We start from the raw sequence: 19864 nt of genomic DNA, 5'->3' as shown, positions 1-19864 counted from the left end.
GTAGTTCATAGTGAATCTTGAGAAATACTTTAGATAATTCTCCAGCAGAAGCCAGCCTCTTTTTATTGTCAGTGTCTTGACTGACAATGTTATTACTTAAAGAAAACCCAATTTTAATAATCAAATCAGAGAATTTCCTATTTGCTTCTGGGATAAATAAAACCTCTCTAATCTACACAGAATGCATTTGTTTTAGTCACTTAAAAAATCCACAGCATAAGTAAATTAACATGCCAAAAGAGGAAAGTAACACTATTTCTTCTTAGAAGTCCGAAGTTAATATTAGTCCTGTGTGAGATCCGTGTGTTCAGTTTACATTTAGTCATAGTCCATATTCTATTTTTGTACAACTATTAAGTCAGCCTCAAAACCATCAAGTGCCAGCTGAGGGTCTTCTAGATAGAAATTAATTTCTTTACAAGTAATTTCTCTTGACTAATTTCCCCACAGAGTTCAATAAAAATTTAATAAAGAGGAACAACTGATAAAGGGATCCATGTACTGTATGAATCTTCCTTCTAGCAGTGTTGTGGTTTAAGGCTGATATGGTACCTCAGACACTTTTTGATTTGCACTAATTTAGCCACCAATCAACTTCAAATCACAGCAATAATTATGAAGAGGAAGTACTTCAGACGGGGAGTTCGTTCCAGTACTATGATGAAAGTAATTGTTCAATTGACTGAAAAAAAATGGTTTTAAGGTTCTGTGATGTATCTTAGCCCATAATAATTATAACATTAATGTGCAAAAAATGGAAGATATTCTACTTTGGTATTCAGAATATTTCTTTTTCAAACCTGTTTGAGTTCAAATGTATTTATATGGTAAGAGCATCACAGTACAAAACTGTACTGCTAAGCAAATGTTTGGAAGGACAAAGTATAGTTGCCCTTTTAGAACTCTTTAGCAGTACTGCTGAAAAAACAAACACACACACACACACACACACCACTAGACATGTTCTTTGACCTTGACAAACAAAGATTGTTTATAGGTCTCTAACACTGTCCACGAGAGATGTCTAAAACTGAAAAACAGGCCTGGTTTTGGCCACCAGAGATATGTAATGGCGTTATTGGACACATGCACCACTTTCTCTCTGTGGCACCTACATACTGAAGGTTGTTGTGTCAAAACAATGGCCTCCTTTAGAGTGTAATAAAGCTGGCTTGGCCTCTTATTTGTGCAACAAGATTCTATTCCTGGAACAATGCATTAGACCGTGATTATCATTTGTCAGCCAAAAGGAACAGAATTCCCTTTCAATCACTCAGAGGTCACGTAGCAAGTCATTTTGTTGAAGTAGAGGTGAATATATACGTGAGCCTCTGTGTGTGTGTGGTGAACTCAGGACCTGCTTGATTGCCCAATTGCAAGAGACATTTATGGCAGGGTAAAACCTTGTGTAAACGTCATTTGCACCAGTTATTAGGAAGGTGTGGCAGATAGCTTGGAGCTGCAGTACAGCAGGGGTTCTGCCAAGCAAACGATTGATCATGGTAAGGTTAGAAGGCGGAGTAGATGGGTTGTCAGAACCCTGAAGATATTCAGGTCCTCATTACTGGGGGTCACAGTATCCATGACCTGCACGTTCAGCTGTGTCGCTTGAGTGCTCATGCACTAACAGCCAGGCTGCACTGTAAGCAGAGCCCATTCTCTGTCCCCGTGAATTCTGTTGGTCCCAAAAACTGTCCATGATTGCCAGTGGGTTACAATTAAACTGGATTCCAAGTCCAGATTTAAAGTGATCACCATCAGAAATAAAAATTATAGAGTAATATACAAGGATTGCAGAGCACAAAGTCAGTCTGCAAATCTTTCTTAAAAATAATTGTGGATTTCTTTAAAATCAGTGCAGTATTTGTTGTCAAAGAAAACTTGTTAACATGCTTGGGTGTCACTGCACAGTGGGGAATTTTTCTTGCCTCCATCTCCCAAGGTTGTCTTTAAAAAAAAAAAAAAAAAACAATTTCAGCTAGTGGTGAAAGAACTACAAAGCTGCTTAGCACTTATAAATGATATTCATATATATATATTGTACCTTTGTACAAAGCCTTCACAAGGTGAGATCAAGGATGAGGTGTGAGGATGCAGATGCATTTTATTAGCTGAAGGGCAGTACTTAATAGTAATTTTTCTATTCTCGGTGGTAATTCACGACTTTGCTCGTTGCAGCAGTTAGTAGACAGTTTAATGTAAGAACTCTGTGTTTGCCTTCTGAACCATAATTAACTTCCAAATTCACGTATTCGTTGCAGAAAAATGCCTTGTCTTCCATAGCAGTTGCTTATAGTGTAAATAGAGAAATCAAAATGACTGTTTTGAGAGCCCCCTGTGTCTAGTGCATGCCTTTAGAGGCTACAGGACTTCAGGAACAGAGATGAATGGACACAGAAGCGAGTGCAGCCGAGTGAATCCGAAAATCCTGCTGACCGACCTGTATGTGTTTTCTCCACAGAGGCAGAAAGAAGCGTGACTGTGAAGGGAGAGACGTAACAACTCCCTACCTTCCACAGCTCCTTCTGTGGGGGGGAGACTGTGCGCAGACTTGTGCTTACTAATTAACTTGCCAGAGAAGAAAATTCACACAAAAGAGAAGAAGTCTCATTTCTTATCGTCTCGGGGGTTTTTTTCTCACATGCATGCAGCGACACTGAACACTTAAAGCTGACGTTAACCCGTTAGCGGCGAGACGCAGGAGCTGCCACGAATAGATCCAGTATCCACGACCCCGGTCGGCTGACCGGGATAGGACCTCGTGTTCCTCTCGCACTGGACTCGTATCTTTTCCCCCTCCTTCTCTTCCTTTACTCCTTGGGCTGGTTCTAACTCCCGTTTTGTGGCTGTTAATTACATGAAGTGGATTGTTGTGCTCGCTACAAACTCAAACCGGGACTAAACGTTGTGGTAGAGAGACGGAGAGAAATGCCAACGGCGGTGACAAAGAGGAGATTCAGTAAGTGCACCGTTATCTCTGTCTAAATGTCCCCCATTGAACTTGAGACGCGGCTTTTAGCGGTGCCGTTAAGTTGCATAACTTGCGGATTTTTTTTATTGGTCAAACGCTCACGAATTTGTTTGTTAAAAGTGGAAACACTTTAAAAAAAATGACATTTAAGGTGCACAACGTGAACTGCTGTCGTTCCGTCTGGGGGTAAAAATGGGGCTCCGACTAACCTCAGACAGCCACGCACACAGTTTGTTGCTGTTTTATGCATGCTAACTCTAAATGTATAGCTAACAGCAACTTTTATTTCAGCGCCGAAACAGAGCGACTAATATGTGGTCCGCTTGAGAGACGGTCCAAGAAATAGCCAGCCTCTCAGTTCATAAAGAAAGCTATCCACTCAAATGTAGGGTAAAAGGGAAAAGATGAGGCAGAATATTAATCTCAGTTTTTCCTTTTCTTTTTTTGCAAGCGCAAACCAGCGCATTTCATGGATTGCATGCACTTTTCAGTGAGCAGGAGTCTTCGCAGGGCCGAAATCTTTAACCATGCTGAAAATCTGTCGACAATTACTAATGAAAGAATAAACGGGGGGAGCAGTGGTGGTCTTTGGGGTGCGAGCCCATCGTCACCCTGTTTTTCTTTCTTCCTTCCTTCCTTTTTTTCGCAGGGAGTGTAATTGCGATGCGGTGATTTTGATCCCATTTTGATCATTACATTAAAGAACGATTTGCCCGGAGGTCCTAGCTGTCTCCAGACCTGGCTTTTTCACTTCGTGCGGGCGTGCATGAGTGCGCGGGCACGTCGGCGAGTCCTCACCCCCCTCTGGCATATGAAATCTTCGCTCTGTCTTTATTTATCATTATCAGAGACAGGTCGGTGAGTCCTTGTATGCCCATCAGTTGCAGAGGCTCCTGTCATGTGTGTCTCATCCCTCACACTTGCTGCAGCACTGGCTGCAGAGGAAGGTTTCATGTCAAGAAACTGCTCCTTGCAGCTCTGTCAAGAAAAAGAATAGATTTCATCACCAGCCCTTCATGAAAGACTTTAATTGTGGAGCAATTTTTATGGCAGCGTTTACAGTTTGCAGGTGCGCCACATCATCTGATAACCTAGAGGCCAGTTCAGATCGTGAACAGATGTGAATTGGTTTTTCACTGGGTGGATATACAGAAAGATTCCTCAGCATTGCATCAATCCCTCGCCCTGTTGGGTTTATTTAAAGAAAGGATTGGAAGCAATTTTGCAGGGTTGGTTATATGCTGAAGTGGGCTCATGGCCGTGCTTTATCAATACACGAATCCGTTTAAAGCTGTCACAGACACAATGAGGAGAGCTAACCATGAGCCACACTGTAACAGGATGATACAGGGTGAGTTAGTTTCTTGGAATTGCATCAGAGGCTCTCTGCAACCAAATCCTGGGCCCTGCTGCATGTTTGGGTTTCTAACCTTCAGATCCTGCCAGCTGAAAAAAAGTGACACGGTGTATTTCTATTCCACATTTGTAGTGAGCTGTCCTATAGATGGTGTGTGGCTTATGCATATAGATTATTTTGCCAGCAAACATACGGATTTGTCAAACTTGGATGTCATTGCTTTCCCAAAGTAGGTGATTCTGATGGTGCTTCTGTTTGGCTCCATGTTTCTGAATTATTCTGGTGGACAGACATGTTATCAATTAAGTGTGTGTTGACAGAGCTGGAGCGTTAAGATTTTCTTCAAATTGCTTTGGATGGATTGTAAGGAAGTTAGAGGGTTTTTTTGCTGTGTTTATCTTGGCTCATTTTCCTGTTTACTCTATCTTTTTGCGAGCTGTGAAAGCTATTGCAGAATGAATCTATATCTTTTTAATGCTTTCAGTGAAGTGTGTTTGTATTTTTGACCATGGTATTTGTTTGTTTGAATGCTGACACATTCCCACAAGCCATTAGGCTTAATTTAACACACACACCCCCCCCCCCCCCCCCCCCCCCAAAAAAAAAAAAAAACTTCAAGAAAAGACGTGACTTATTTGACTGTGATTGCCGCAGGATTATAGTCTGGCCCACGATTGCTTGCTTGTTTTGTTTTGGATTTTTTCTGTGTGTGTGTGCGTCAGGAGCCTGTGCAGGAAAATATCCTAGGCCCTTAGGAGGTGACGTCATTGTGCACACTGAGATTAAGTAGTTCTTATTACTGAGGTCAATCAGCACTTTGCTAATTTCTTTGCTGATTAAAATTCATTGTTTTATTTTAAAGTTTTCAGAGCAGATATTAAACAGATCAAAAAACCTCAGCTAAGAAAACTGCTTTGGTTAAGATACTTTTGGTCAGCTTGAACTGCACCGTAGACAAAGATGTGTTCTGCAGTGTTTCCCACAGAATTAGACGGGGTTTGAGGTATGTAAAGGATAAGAGGTATGTAAAGGATTTGCTGGTTCTCCTCCAGTCATTCTCACATCATTTGAACTGACTTCATCTCAATTGTCTGGAACTGCAGGTAGAAACAATGACTTCTGTCCAGCATCAGCAAGTTCAGCGTAGCAGCACCAACAGGTGTTTCCCACCTGCTGCAGGTTCTACTTTAGAATGACCGTTTAGCTTCAGAGCAGAACAAGAGCTACAGTTGGCAGATGCAGTCAGAGATGGTGGAAGGTTGCTGAATGACATTGAGGACCACCACAACAGCGATCTGTCAGTGGGAAAACATTAGACAGGAAGGGCCAGGGCTAAATGGCTAGTAGCAACTGAGCTTTCAAAATAAGAGTATCTATAAATAAATAAATAAAATTTTTATTTACAAAATATTGCATACTTGGACAGTCATTAATATACCTGCACAGCTTGCCTAAGTGTGTGTTTCTAGATACACTTTAGTAAGCCATTTTAAACCCAAATTCTGAGAACAGGATTTGTGACATCGCATCTAGGCTGGAAGATAATCCTTGTCCACTGGGAAATATACAGTGTTGTCCAGAAACTTGAAGCTTGCATTGCTGATGAGAGTGGGCTTTTGTGATGAGAGGGACATCTTGCATTCAGTGGTAGCGATGCACCGATCGATGTGCTGGTAATCTGAATCGGCTGGCTTGCTGCTGATTTAAGCTGACACTCACTTTCTTTTCTAGCAAGGGAATTTAGGTTTATACTGCAGAGGAAGTTTTGGTGCCCACCCAAGGAGGTTTCATCCAGGTCTGAAGAAAAATCCACTTTCCTTTTAAAGATTGGAATACCTTGGATTTCACTTACTCGGGTGTGATACTCAGGCATTTGTATTAATCGAAAACAAGCAAACACAACAACACAAAACAGGAAAATGCAAAGATTTAAGTTGAAAAAGATAAGGGAGTGATTGGATTTACCCCCTCCTCCACACACACACGCACACAAAGCCAGGAAAAAAACAAAAAATTTGATTTTACAAATAAATCACATCAAATAAAAGTTATTTTATTAAAGCGTGGTATTTCTATACATCTAAAGCAGGCCTGTAGGCGATCATTATCAACATGATAGTTTCAGGTTTTTGGTATTCCTTTAAATGGTGGAAAGATGTCACAATTAATTTAGCAAGGACACACAAACACACACACACACACACACACAAAATAAAAGTAACGATACTCTAACCTGCTTTTAAAATATTTGAGTGAAAAATGAGGTTTTTCTAAAGGATTTATTTTCCTTTTTATGTTGTTGATTTGTTGTGTTTGTTGGCCTCAGTACATCTTTGGCCTTTGTGGTGATTTGTGTATTCTTGTGTAGGGTATTTCCTAGCAGGCCTGGTTTGGGGCTAGTAGCCAGAGCATCTGCCTCAGCTCCCTCATATGCCGGTACTCCCTGGCAGGGGCTGGGCTGAATGGCACTGTTAAGGAGCTCCAGCTCCTCTGTGGCCACACACTGAAAAACCACTCGGCACAGCCCTCTCCCCGCCGATGCTTTCTCATGCTTTCAGTATGGGTAAAATCTTGGTAATTTCAGGGCCCTGAAGTTCTAATGAGAGGTTTTGCCCATAGTGCGTTGGTCTGTGGTGGGCGGGATCAGCATTTCTCAGGTTTATAGGGGATTATAACTGTTCTGAGATGCCTCACTGGCCCACTGTCAGGGCGTTGGCACAGAAAAACCAAAACTCTTTTTTTAACCACTCAAACTGGTTCAAACTGGTTGTGATGTGTTTCTGGCATAGAATTTGTTTGTCTGTAAGCTAAAGTTTACAATCAGAGTTGCAAATCAGGCCAGTAACTGCAGGTATAAGGCTTCAGATTCACATGCACATCTGAGGTGTGCTGATTTTTCCGCCTAGGGGATCAGGATATGTTGCCGTTGCATCTATGGGGATGCTGCAAGCAGCAGCTATTGTCCTTTTTAGCATCCCATCCCCACATAGAGACAGGGTGCTCTTAGTAGCACGCATGGTGGATTTTTAACAATGCCTGTTCCTTAACGTCAGCAGCATAGAGGCAAAGAATGATTTACTACTCTGTCTGCAAGGGTAATGTAGGAGCAATTTGACTGCTGATTGAAACCAGGTCTACCATTTCAGAGTCCACTGGTGGCATTATAAACCATTTACACCAATGTTTTACAGGGCACCTCTGCATTTGGAAAAGTGGAAACAGACACAGGGGCTAAAAATGGCCTGCTCTACCATGTGCCCCCCCCCTTTTTTTTTATCCATTCCTTGTGTGGTTTGTTGTTTTTTTACTTCAAAGTATGTGAGTGCTACTGAGTGAAGTAGTGAATACAGATGACATTGAAAGGTCATATGTTAGGTTAATCAGTTCTGTCTGTTTTCATTTAGGCAGTCGGAGATATAGGGGGTCCATCTGCTTTTGATTAGGCAGCCTTTTCCCTAAGTGGTAAAGCTTTTCTCTCCAGCCGCTGAGAGTGAATTAGAGCCATGGTCCAATTTGTTTGTGGAGACCTATGGACATGTATGCTCCTTGACTTGCACTTGTGTATACATAAGACATCGCTATTACTTAAATGGACCAAGCAGCGTCGATTGAGTTGTTACTTTGAAGCACAAATCGACTCGTTCCACACTTAAAGTGTCACTGAAGAGCAAGAAAAAGCGAGTTTTCAGAGAAAAGTTCAAAGACTAATGAGTGAAGAATGCTGGAATTTGATGGCTCAGCCTTGAGGATATCAGTGATCTGTTATTGCCTCTATTTATGACAAGAACTCGAGAAAAGCTGCAGTAATTTCACAAACCTGTCAGCAGAGGCCAGTGACTCTGGTGGAGTAGGGCTTTATTGGCAAGAGATTGAGTTGCTTGATAAGTTGGGTTAGTGTTGCTGTATCTCACTTGTATTGTTTAAAAATATTTAATAAAAGCTGGATATTTTAACATTTGTTAAAGCAAAGATGACACCATCAGTGAAAACACAGTTGGCATTTGCTTCATTATAATTAAATACTGTCTTTAAAAGGGTTTTTGATGCAACTTTAAAACATTTTAAGAACTTTTGAAGATTTAAAATCCCGAGAGCCCAGAATATCACCGCTTCTTTTTTTTTCCCTGTTAACAAATTTTCTGATGTGAGAAACTCTGGACAACTGTGGAATATCATACACACAATGTGCAGTTAGCTGCCCATTGGTATGCATAACAAAGTCTACAGTGAGATGTAGAAACTGTTGCTATTCATCTGCTGTCCCTGTGATCTCAGACAGTCCCAGATGGCTCTGCATTCTCAAAAGGCCATCTAATTAAAACCCGTAACCACCAAAACACACAGAAGTCGGGTGTCTTGAGTTTAGTAACTGTTTTTTTTTAACTTCCTATATCAGCATACCTGCTATTTTGTATATTTTCTTTTCACTAACTTTAAGAGCAATTAAGCAAAAAAGAAAGATCAAGATCATGTGATTTGTTGTTAATGATGGCATTGTGTTTATTTTTGCCTTTTATTAAGAGGAATGTGATTCTTAAATAGAGAATTATCAATAATAATGAGTTTGGGCCTATTGATGACAATGCTGCTGATGGCTTGGAAAAATGTTTTTGTTTTTAAAGTAATATAGTACAATATCTTAAGTACATCACTCTTACAATAAGTTAAGTTACGGTAATGTATCCATGGAAAAGTGTGTTAGAAATTATTATCTGAAATATCACTGCCTCTGTGTTCTCCAAAGAAAAAAATATTTTCTGCTTTTCTGATTGCTAAATTATAGCGTATAACATCCTGTTGTAGCAACACGTTGTACAATGTAGCATAACTCAATGCGGCATGTACCAGTGCTCTGGTACATGTGATAAATCAGGCTATTGACCATGCAATTTACTCAGTATCTGTTCAACAGCAGCGATATGGTTGTTCATCTGAAACGATGTCTCGTGGTTTGGCACTACGTGAGAATGTTTTTGTTGCATTGTATGCGGCGGCTTTTGTTTTTGTATCATCCCACTGAGAAACCTCTCGCAGAGACTAAACTCCATTGTTACACTTTGTGCTCTCAAATACCGTAGTTTTATGCCTTCATAAAGATGGTATCATAGTAAATTGAAAATGGAAACATGAGAATCGTCCTCAGGCAGACCTTATTTTTGCAGTGTTGAAAACATATGAAATTGTAATGCCACTGTAATGCATCAAATCCAACTGTGAATTTTATGAATCATTAGAGTCCAAATAGCTTCATGTCCTCTACACTTGCCGCTCGTGGGTTATTACTTCTTTCGAAGGAGACGTTAACATCAGTTTTGTGGATGCTCAGGCTCGGGCCTTGCCACTGTAGACGGTATTATCCCATCCTGTGTACTGGTAAACGTACCGGGGCGTTGACAGGAACATGCAACGCACGTCTAAGGCCTCAGTGCCTTGGCTGTTCATCTGCCCAGTCAGCAGAAGTCTGCAGATGACGCACTCTTTCATTTTAGACAAATGCTGGATGGGGACAAATGGATGGAGCAGCGGTTCAGCGGCTGGTGTCATTCGTTGCGCTTGTCATTGACTACCTATTCTTTTCAGCTTCTCATCTAATTAGGGCACACTGACTCACATATTCTCACAAACACACAGATTGGTACCTGAATTGATGCAGAACATTACATGAAGGTCAAACAGTCAGCTGTCTTATCAAGCTGATTTAAATGTCACATACATAGATTAAGCACTGAGTGCAGTTCACAACGAGCTAGTTTTTCACCCTAAACACGGTTTGACTTCTCAATTTTTAGAAATATTGCCTTACACTAACACTGGGTAAATTATCCTTAGAAAAATGGGGAACATGCCCATCTTTCATTTAGTGCTTTACTATTCTCCATTGACATGCTGCAGCATAGTTGCCTAAGTGATAATAGGGAACATTTGACAGCCATAATGCAATTTTCCAGTTATGTTAAGAATCATGACTTTGCAAGTTTTATCTCGCATGCGTTCTTTCTTTAGAAGGATGTTAGTACACTCCAGCTTTCTTTTTTTTCTAAAAGCTCCTTTGCTCAAGGGAATAACTGTCCAGTCCATTACCAGCTTTGGTGAGAATATGGTTATACGAGGACATGGATTCTGGGGGCTCTTTAAGGTGCAAAAATCTTCCGAAAAAGAGTAAGAAATCAGTATGAAGTGAGGACACTCGTCAAATTCCTTTTAGCGTACAGACTCTGTAAAAGCAGTTGAAGTCTCACAGTTGGTTTGGTTTTTAGAGGCTTGACAATATGGAAATTGTGTCAAGACAAGACAAACATTTTTGTCACACGTAAACAAAAACTGAGTAACTGACCTTGAGATGGTTGTGGCAAGTGAATTGTGACACATGAGCCCTCATTGGCACTAACTGGTCGTGCTAAAACACAACAGTTAATGGAAGAAAAGTGCATGCCTTGCACTCAGTCTGCCCCGCTGATATGGCAGATGGATAGGATTTTAGGGAGTGGGGGTGGGGCTCTTTGGCAGTGAGGGACAGAGATGACAGCTCTTCGTCTGTGGAGGGCTACCAAGGGCCTTGGCTCTGAGCACCTATTGTGTCCTCCTGACAGAGCCTTGATGCCATCAGCGACCATTAGTGTTGACAGCATGTCATTGTGTCACACTGCAGCTCACGATGAAGCAGTGAATAACTAAGAGCAGCAAATAAAGATGGCACACTGAGAAATAACTGGATTTTGTAATGTGAGTCTGAAGATTTTTGTCTCCTACGTTTTGCAGGAAGGCTTGTCAGAGTTTATAAAAGCTGAACAGACCCAACACTGCATTTGAAATAGAAATATCCACTTCAAATAAATCACAAAGAATACAAAACAATCAAGTTACAACAAAAAGACTAAATTATGTGCTGTCTAAATCTCATCTTGACTTTTGGCCTTTCCTTCGAGTGAGACGGTTGGGACAGCTAGTGTTGTGACACAAGTGAAGACAAGTGACTCCAATAAAGCCATGTAATGAAATAATTCAGTAAATGAATTATGGACTGAGCAATGCTTAAACGAGGACTTTTCCCACGGCTAGTCGTGCATTGCACAAACTCCCCAAAAAACCTAATAATATGAGGCTGTCAATAATGTACCATCAGGTCTCTAACTTGTACTTGTGAAATACTGAAATGTATAAAGTATTTTATATATTCAGAGTATAAAGGATAACATCTATGTCTTTAGGGTCTCTGGTGTTAAACAAGTGATAACAATCACAAACATATGTTTATTCTTTTTTTTTTATTTATATACTTTTATGATAGTTTGATTCCGTTAGGATGTTATTCGAGTAAGATAACATTATGGCCACAACAATCACAACAGGGGGACGAACCTGCAAAATTTTGTACATTTAGGCCTCACGTACAAGGGTATTTTTGAAAACAGAGATTTTCCATTTTTGTTTTAAAAAAAAATCCGGTCCACACACGCAGATTTTAAAAAAATATCTCTGTCCATATGTAAATGCAAAAAACGAAGTCAAACGCTGTTAAGAACGCGCCAAATCCTAACCATGTAGAAATGTTGGCCAATCAGAAGTCTAGAAGCCTGAGAGGGAAAGAGTAAGCAGGGTTTTGTGCCCTCGCAAAACCTTAAATCTCCGTTTTCAGTGATCCAAAATGCCATTTACATGTGAATGAAAGGCCCAAACACATAGAAAAAGCTGCATTTTCAAAAATACTCATGTAGGTAGTTTTACACTAAACAACAAAATCTGCTGACAAATAAAGCCAATGTGGAAATGCAAAAAAAAAAAAAAGTTCCCTCAGTGGCCACTTGAAGCTGGCTCTAAAAGCATCAATCGTAAAGGACTCACCAAAGACTCTTATGTAAAAATGGCCAACTTTACATCTTTAAATAGCATGGGGTTTTTTGTGGGGTTTTTTTTTTAATGTTTTGGTCTGAAAAACCTTTTTGGTTTTCCCCCCTTCAGATATCACTTTACAAGTCACTCAACTGGAGTCTGTGTTGTTGGTTCTTGTGGAGCTTTTCGATGGACCAATACTTGTAATAATTTTGCTGTGTGGTACAGACTGTCCTAGAAGTATGTGCTCCAGTTTTAATGAAGGAAATTCAAGTATTTTATCAATCTGTAACTTAGCACTAACTCCAAAATATTAACTTGGAAGTAGGGCTGCCACCATTAGTCGACTAGTCACGATTACGTCGACTATTAAAATCGTCGACGACTAATTTAATAGTCGACGCGTCGTTTGAAGCTTTGTAAGATCCCAAAAGACGCAGGAATAAGTAGTAGGATTGAAGAGTGTAATAACAGATTGAAACAGAAGATGGCAGCACTGCATGTACAAGGATGCCAGCTGCCGTTAAACCCCGAAGAAGAAGAAGCAGTGTCCGGTATCGTAGCTGTGTCCAAATTCAGGCCAATTACGTTACAGCGACACGACAAAGACTGTCCAAATTCGAAGACTCCGACAAATGCGCACTTCATTTCCCCAGATTTGAAGGATGGGTCGGGTGTATACTTCGTGGCCAAACCTATCCCAGAATTCATAGCGCGGCCCTGCCCAGTTTCCAACAATGGCAGCTAGTTAGTTTTAATATTACTCTTATTATTCTTTCTGGGTCACAAAATAAACGTTTAACATATTTTCAGGCAAGAATGTAGCTGTGTAAACTTCAAATATCTGCTCAGTTTATCAAGACACCACATATTTTCAAAAGTGCCCCGACGTTTTCGGAGACGCCTGTTACCCACCAGCTCGATAGCTAGCCGGGGTTCAAGGCTCACTAGAGCCGGTGAGAACACCGGACTCCCGGCAAATCGTTTTCAAACCCACCACTGGTTTGCTACTCAGGTTAAACATGATATATAAGTCACTTGGATAACTTAAAAATGTTATTGTTTGGCTTTTTTCAGTATTTTATTTGTTCCTGAGTAAATCGGTTTGGCTGAGATTAAAGTTATAGTTTTTACACAGCTGAATAAACGTCAAGCAGACAACTGATTATCAGAAGTGTGAGATGCTCAAGAATATACTCCGGTGTCCTGTTATATTTTAGATAGCAAGGAGGGTAGCAACTGCACCGAAACAATCTGCAAATTTCATTAAAATTTAATAAACTATCATCTTGTCTTTATTTTTAGTTAGCACATACCTTAAACACTTAAGTAGTTAAGTAAGAGCAGATGCATGCTGGTGCAGTAAGCTGTACGTTTTACGTCCAATGGATGCATGATCTGATTAGTCGACTAATTGCAAAAATAATTGGTGACTAGTCGACTGTCAAAATAATCGTTTGTGGCATCCCTACTTGGCAGTGTCCAAAATGGTAATGAACATTAGGCAAATGTCACGCATTCCCATTGACCCTTAACATTAATGGTAAATAACCATATGCTTTACTTTATTCTAAGTCCACTTTCTCTGATATTATTTTTTTTTTAAAAAAAACACTTATAATTTAAATTTAAAAAATTGCCAACCGATAAAGCTGTAGTGTCTGATACTTTCCTTGAGGGATTTGTTTTAGTGTTTCACTCCCATTTCTCTGCAGTGAGGTAAAAGTAACAGGGAATGGAGAAGCACTGAGACTTTTGAACTTGCTTTTAATGGAATGTCTTTGCAGTGACCAACATGATAAGTTGTTTCCTGGACCCCATTTATATATAAATATGGGCTATGATAATATAAATGGCCCCGTGCGTAGTTGCACATAACCAGCATTCATCAGACTCACAATAAGTACATTTCAAGGTTACACACTGCAGTGCACAGCTGAAATCCTGTCGAATTTTCCTAACTGTAGTCAGAAAGTAATGGAATATCACAGCATGAGGTTACAGAGTGGTTTAGGTGGTGGAGGGAGGGGAACTCATTTGGCTCTGTTGGTACTAAATGGAATTTATTGTAGATTTAATGTCTATGGACATTGGATAAAAGACTGCTTTCCATTTCAACAAGGTCTAAAGGTTATTTTCCATTACCGCACATTCATGGGTGTGGTAGATCTTCCAAATAAATAAATATTTATTTACTCATTTTTATGTTTCTTTTTATAGTGGCAAATATACAAGCATAAAATGCAAAATACAGCATATCATAGTATTAAAGCTGGAGCTAATTTTCAGCTTTTATTGCTAGATAGATTTTTGCTTTAACTTAGAACTGTATTTAATATCAAACACAACATATGCTATTATACAAGACAAACTACAAAAATATAAAAAAACCCAAACTGTTCCCTAGAGGGATGTGAAGTCCCTGATCACTGATGACTACGTGCACTGGATCAACAAATGTGACTTTATTTTCAATCTTAGTTTTAATTCTTGGAAAGTTTGGATTCTTGCAAGAATAAAATACTGAACTCTTTCAGGAAGAAGGCTTTCTGTCTAAAGGTGATTTTATGGAAGGACATTCTTAGTCTTCATAGATAAACCTGTGAGAAGTGAGCTAGTTTGCATTTAATGATTTAATAATGGCATTAAAACTTGGCATATATAATTTCTTTGAACCTGACTTTAATGAGATATTGCCAGTTGCAAATGTAAAAATAGTGTTATAAAATAATAGTGTAGTCAAATTGTTTATTTAAGCTAATCCACAATCTTTTTGGAAACAATTCTTTTACTACTACAAAAACGATTTTGATTAAATTAACTTGAACAAATTTGTCTTAGAGCAAGTCACAAAGTTTCCCTCAGGGAAAAGTGACGTATACATAAACAGTACACGTCTATTTCACAGGAATAGATATATCTTAGTCCACATTTACATGTTCTGTGTTTTTTTTTTTTTTGTTTTTTTTGTTTTTTTTGAATGTCTCTTGATGATTAGCAGCCTAGAAAAAAGTTTTATGTTTTGATGTCAACGCTGCAAGAGTTTCTGAACATATTTGACCTGGAAGGAGTTTTCCCAAAGGTCTATGACCTAAAACTGCATTTGCGTGTGGATGAAAGACATAGAACAAGCAGTGTTTTGGAAAAAAAGTACCTGTATGCTGGTGAACAAGACCTTTGTTAGACATCCCTTTTGGGCTTATATTATAAGTTATATTATGCCAGTGCCAAGAAACAACTACAGCAGAGTACACCTTTAACTTTCACAACTTTGAAACTCCAATATCCTGTCATTGTGGCATCACTCAGTCGATGGTGTTTCATTGTAATAACAGAGTAAAACATCCAGATTCACTGATGGTAATACTTATGGACAATTAGGATGTTTGTCTTACTTTTACTGTTGACTATCTTACCTATTATCATTATTTGTTTTTTTTTATTTTTTTGGTATTCTGTAGTATTGTATTCCTATCCTGCATACTAATTTGCGGTGGAGGGTCTGTTCTCTTTCTTTTAACCTGGTTTTAGTCAGCTCTGAGTCATTATGATTTATAACTTCATTTTTTTCATTTTTTTAGTCATAGCTCAAACATTTTACTTTACTGACACCCTTTGTTTGTGCCTACCAGGAAGAGTCAAGAGGACCCTATGGACTCAGCAAGGTGAGATCCATGTTACAGCTCCACTAAAAGGGCAATGATTCATGAGGCTAGCTCTTCTGTCCCTGGGGCTGGGAGGAATAGCTGGCATTATCTTCTGCAAATGGGTTTGAAAATGCTCTTGGCCAGGTTGACCAAGGCTGATTTATAGCTCAAGATGCGCTGAATGGCTTGGCTCTCATTCCCAGCATAAGTATGAGCCCCTACTACCACCGCATGCCTAAACATGCACACAGAAATGCAAGTATACTTACACCCCACCCAGTTCACTGCGTTCAATCTGCATTTGTGAAGTTTTTGGTTTTCCTGGGCCATGTATTCAGCTGACGAAAAGAAACAGAAGTAAATTTATGACATCAGAGCAGAATAAGTAGTCTCTTGTTCTTAATGTCAGCCCAAGGATAAGCAGTTTTCCACCTTTATCTTTCTTTGTCAAAGCGTATATACAGATACGAACCTTATCCTTGAGTTGAAGTTAGAACCACTGTCAAAGAAATAGAAATTGCCTCCGAAAAAAATTATTCCTTTTTTATCTTGAATCGAAGATAGAGCTCCTCTGTCAGAAATAGTGTGAAACAGTGCAGTTAAGCTTCTCTGGACAGCTTAGTCTTAAGAATTTTCTTTGAGTGTTTCCCATCCTAATAAGTTGTATTTCCATGTCTGATCTTTGGATCCTCTTGGCAGCTCTGAATTTGTTCCAGCCAGGTAATATTGCATACAGTACTTGAGATAATTAATTGACGGCATAATCTGAAAATGTTTGGAAAAGCTTGAGTCCCTTGAAATGGTGCCCATTTATTTAAAGCCTTCAATTGTCACAAAGCAATTAACGTGGCAAACAACATCACCGTGCCTCTCGGAAGGGCTCAGGATTCTCTAGTCCCTATTAAGTCAGGCACTCCCCTCTCTGATTCACATGCTGTTTCCTATGTAACATATAGAAATGGTCTCATGCTTCACACGCAAAGGGGCATTAGTCACATTGTCAGGTAAACAAGGACTGCGTATGAACAGGCAGATTGTAATTGATGGTCATAACGACATCAAACATGTCCTTTCTTGTGATTGCATTTAGCCTTTTCTTATAGAATTGTAGGGACCGGCAGAACCAGAAATCGGGAAAATCATATTACAAATAAGGTTACACAAACTAGATATGACTTAGTTTGTGAAGCGTCTAAAATGCAAACTGACAGTGAATGTTTTAGCCAACATCACCTGCTTGTAGTGTTGCAGCAAACCCCTTTTAGAAGATTCCGAGCTCTGTCTCGCCATTCTTACGTAAGATCCAAAGGAAGGCAAAAAGTGAGCTCAAATCTTGTCTCTCAGATGAGCCTCTGGAATTCAGTGGAGGATCAGCAGCAGTAACTCTGGATTTTAATGAGTGACATTTAAAGTCTCACTGTGTTAGAAGTCTCCGCATGATGTTTGTCCAAGCTATTATGTATCTTCTCCTGCACCCCCAGCCCCTCATCAGAAAACCAGCTTTTCCAAGCAGGTTGTTAAAGTTTGTAAATGGTGTACTTACAAGTGGATTATTTAAAAGGTCCCCGTGTCAGACAGATCTTTATCTGGCGGCTTGGCAGCTTGACTCTGGCTCACTTGGCTTCCTGTGTCTGCATGTTGATTAGCTTGTTTTTCTCCCCTTCCCTGGCTTTGGTGTGTCGGTTTCTGAGCTAGCTCATGTCGTGTAATATGGGCCAGGCTAGGGAACTTTTTAACTTATTTTCCAGTAGAAATATATTTAAAAAAACCCATAATCAACTAATAAGATAAGACTACATTATTATATTAAAACGAGTTCATTTTTTATGTAAAAGGAAACTAAAGACATGAGAAGCCACCAACTGTAGTTCTAGCTACCTGGTGATGCTGAATGTTGAGAATGCTCGTTTGGGCCCATTGAGCTAAGCCCCCTGACTCGGAACAATAAAACTGTGATTAAATACTACCCTTAGATATAAAGAGAGAGTTCAGTGTATCTTGACTGTGTGAAGATCGTTAGTGTTACAACAGACCATTGAGAGCCCCATTAAAGGACTGAAGCTTATGACGGGCTGCCCTCAAGTGTAAAATAAATGACAGTGGATGAAGGAAGTTGAGTGCTTGACATCAAATTTTGTCATGTTTGTTTGTTCAACACTTGTTTGATGAAATACTCTTAAAGTAAATTCTCTCCATACGAGCATTTTTTTTTTCTCAGTTCTTATTATTTTAGTGTTGATTTTCTTCTTTAACCTGAAAGTGTGTCTGTTGGGAAAATAGACACTAATTTGCCTTTTCGGCACAGACCAGCAGAATACATTTTCTACACTTCTGATATTTTTTTTTTTTAAATATATAGTTGTCAGGCAGGCTATCATTTCAGTGAAATAAGTATTCTGACCACTAACTCTTTGATTAGCTTACTGTTGTTGGGCCCCATCACTGACAGCGGTGCTTTCAGATAAAGAAAGGCAAAGGTAATGTTTAGCTGAAAAGTGCATTTTTCCCATGGATATCACTCTGCTATGTCTTCACTGAGTATTTTCAAAGTAAATGGGAAAGTAGATTGATAGTGCTGTTTGTGATTGCTTTTCATGTATGAAGCTCTGAAGTGATAGAGGCAAGCGTCATTGCCCACCCATACAAAGCTTACGAGATGGGGTTTGAAGTGAAAAGCATGAGACATGCTGCGAGTCTGACCCAATGAAAATAAAGAAAAGCTGTTAAAGTTTTTGTTATCTTTTCTTCTCAACAATTGAGAAAATCATAAATGTTTGATTTAAGAAAGCCCGATGCAATATTTCAACAGTCTTTACAACCTTTTTTTCCCAATATTTTATTCTGGCCTTTTCACAGAGCGTAGTTACTAGCATGACACCATGCCTTAAGTCTTTGTTCTAAAAATGATCAAAAATGAGGCTAAGGCAAGTACTGAATAACAAGACATTCACTGTTATGAAGCTTCATAACCCAGAAAAAAGGTATTTCTCACATTTGCTTGTTTCAGGTCTTATCTACGCTTTTGTACCTGCACAAAACTGAGCCACTTTGATCTAATCTGAAAGTAATGTTCAGGCATACTTTATCTGCTGAGGTACCACAACCAAACAAACAAACATCAAAGTAGAAAGTTGGGAAATGAGTAAGATTATTTTAATTGAAAAAATAATTGGAGTTCTAAATGACTCTTTCAGGAAAAAACCTTTGCATGATATTGATAGAAAGCAGCAAATATGGTAGACACAGTTTGGTCAAAGTTATCATAATTAGGTTCTCTGAAAGCACCCACAACTTTTAGAATTGCTTTGACTTATATTTTGGACAGTGTCACATTGTTGGTAAATGTCTTGGTAAAGGTTATTTATTTTTTTGCATTATGTAAAATAAAATGAATCCACATGTTAGTGCTGCTATTTTCACTCGTCAAAGTGATAATGTTCTTTACAGCCGGAGATGGAAATTTTTAATGAACCATATTAGCTCATGTTAGTCCTTGTACCTGTTACTTTATTATCCGTGAACCAGCCCTCTGGTGTTGGGAATATTCCTATCAGATATGTCAGGTCTCTTATATAATGCTACAAAGTTCACGGGCAGCTTCAGGTGGGTGTAAATTAAGATCAGTGTTTGTTTTAGACGTATTTGACAGCTCTATAGTTTTGTTTTAATGAGCTATGATTATCATTACCTTTTAATAATTAATTTGCAAATGAAATATTACCGAGTGTCTGGATAGTGTTTGTTGTATATAGGTAGCAGGAATGTTGAAATGTTTTTTCCTGTAATATGTTGCCAGCTTTTTCATGAAGCTTTGCCTTGTGCCAGGTAGCTACTGAAAAATAAGAATTTCTTTCTGATCAGTTGCCTGTTTAAAGAAACGGTGGTACATTTGACCTTCTGTATTGCTTAAATAAACCCGTGAACAAATAAACCATTGAATGCCAGTAACCATTAGTCTTAGTAAGTGCAGGTTTCTGGCTTTTGTCATTGTACTTGAGGTAATATTTGCAGAGGTTTAACTGTGAATAACTGAACCTTTCTGACAGGTAGTGGGCTGGA

General features: G+C 39.2%; 1 protein-coding gene across 23 annotated transcripts in view; it reads left to right on the top strand.

The window, feature by feature from the left end:
* Positions 1 to 2473: 2473 nt before the first annotated feature.
* Positions 2474 to 19864, top strand: part of LOC134616307 (receptor-type tyrosine-protein phosphatase F) — a 163523-nt gene continuing 146132 nt past the window's right edge. For all 23 annotated transcript variants that reach the window (XM_063461085.1, XM_063461080.1, XM_063461078.1 and 20 more), the window contains exon 1: positions 2474 to 2959. The gene's annotated coding sequence lies outside the window, so the exon portion shown is untranslated. The remainder of the gene's footprint in view (positions 2960 to 19864) is intronic.

Source organism: Pelmatolapia mariae, linkage group LG18 (assembly GCF_036321145.2).
Source record: "Pelmatolapia mariae isolate MD_Pm_ZW linkage group LG18, Pm_UMD_F_2, whole genome shotgun sequence".
In the NCBI taxonomy this organism is placed as follows: domain Eukaryota; kingdom Metazoa; phylum Chordata; class Actinopteri; order Cichliformes; family Cichlidae; genus Pelmatolapia; species Pelmatolapia mariae.
The sequence above is the reverse complement of the archived record's forward strand: the minus strand, read 5'-3'. Positions and strand labels throughout refer to the sequence as shown.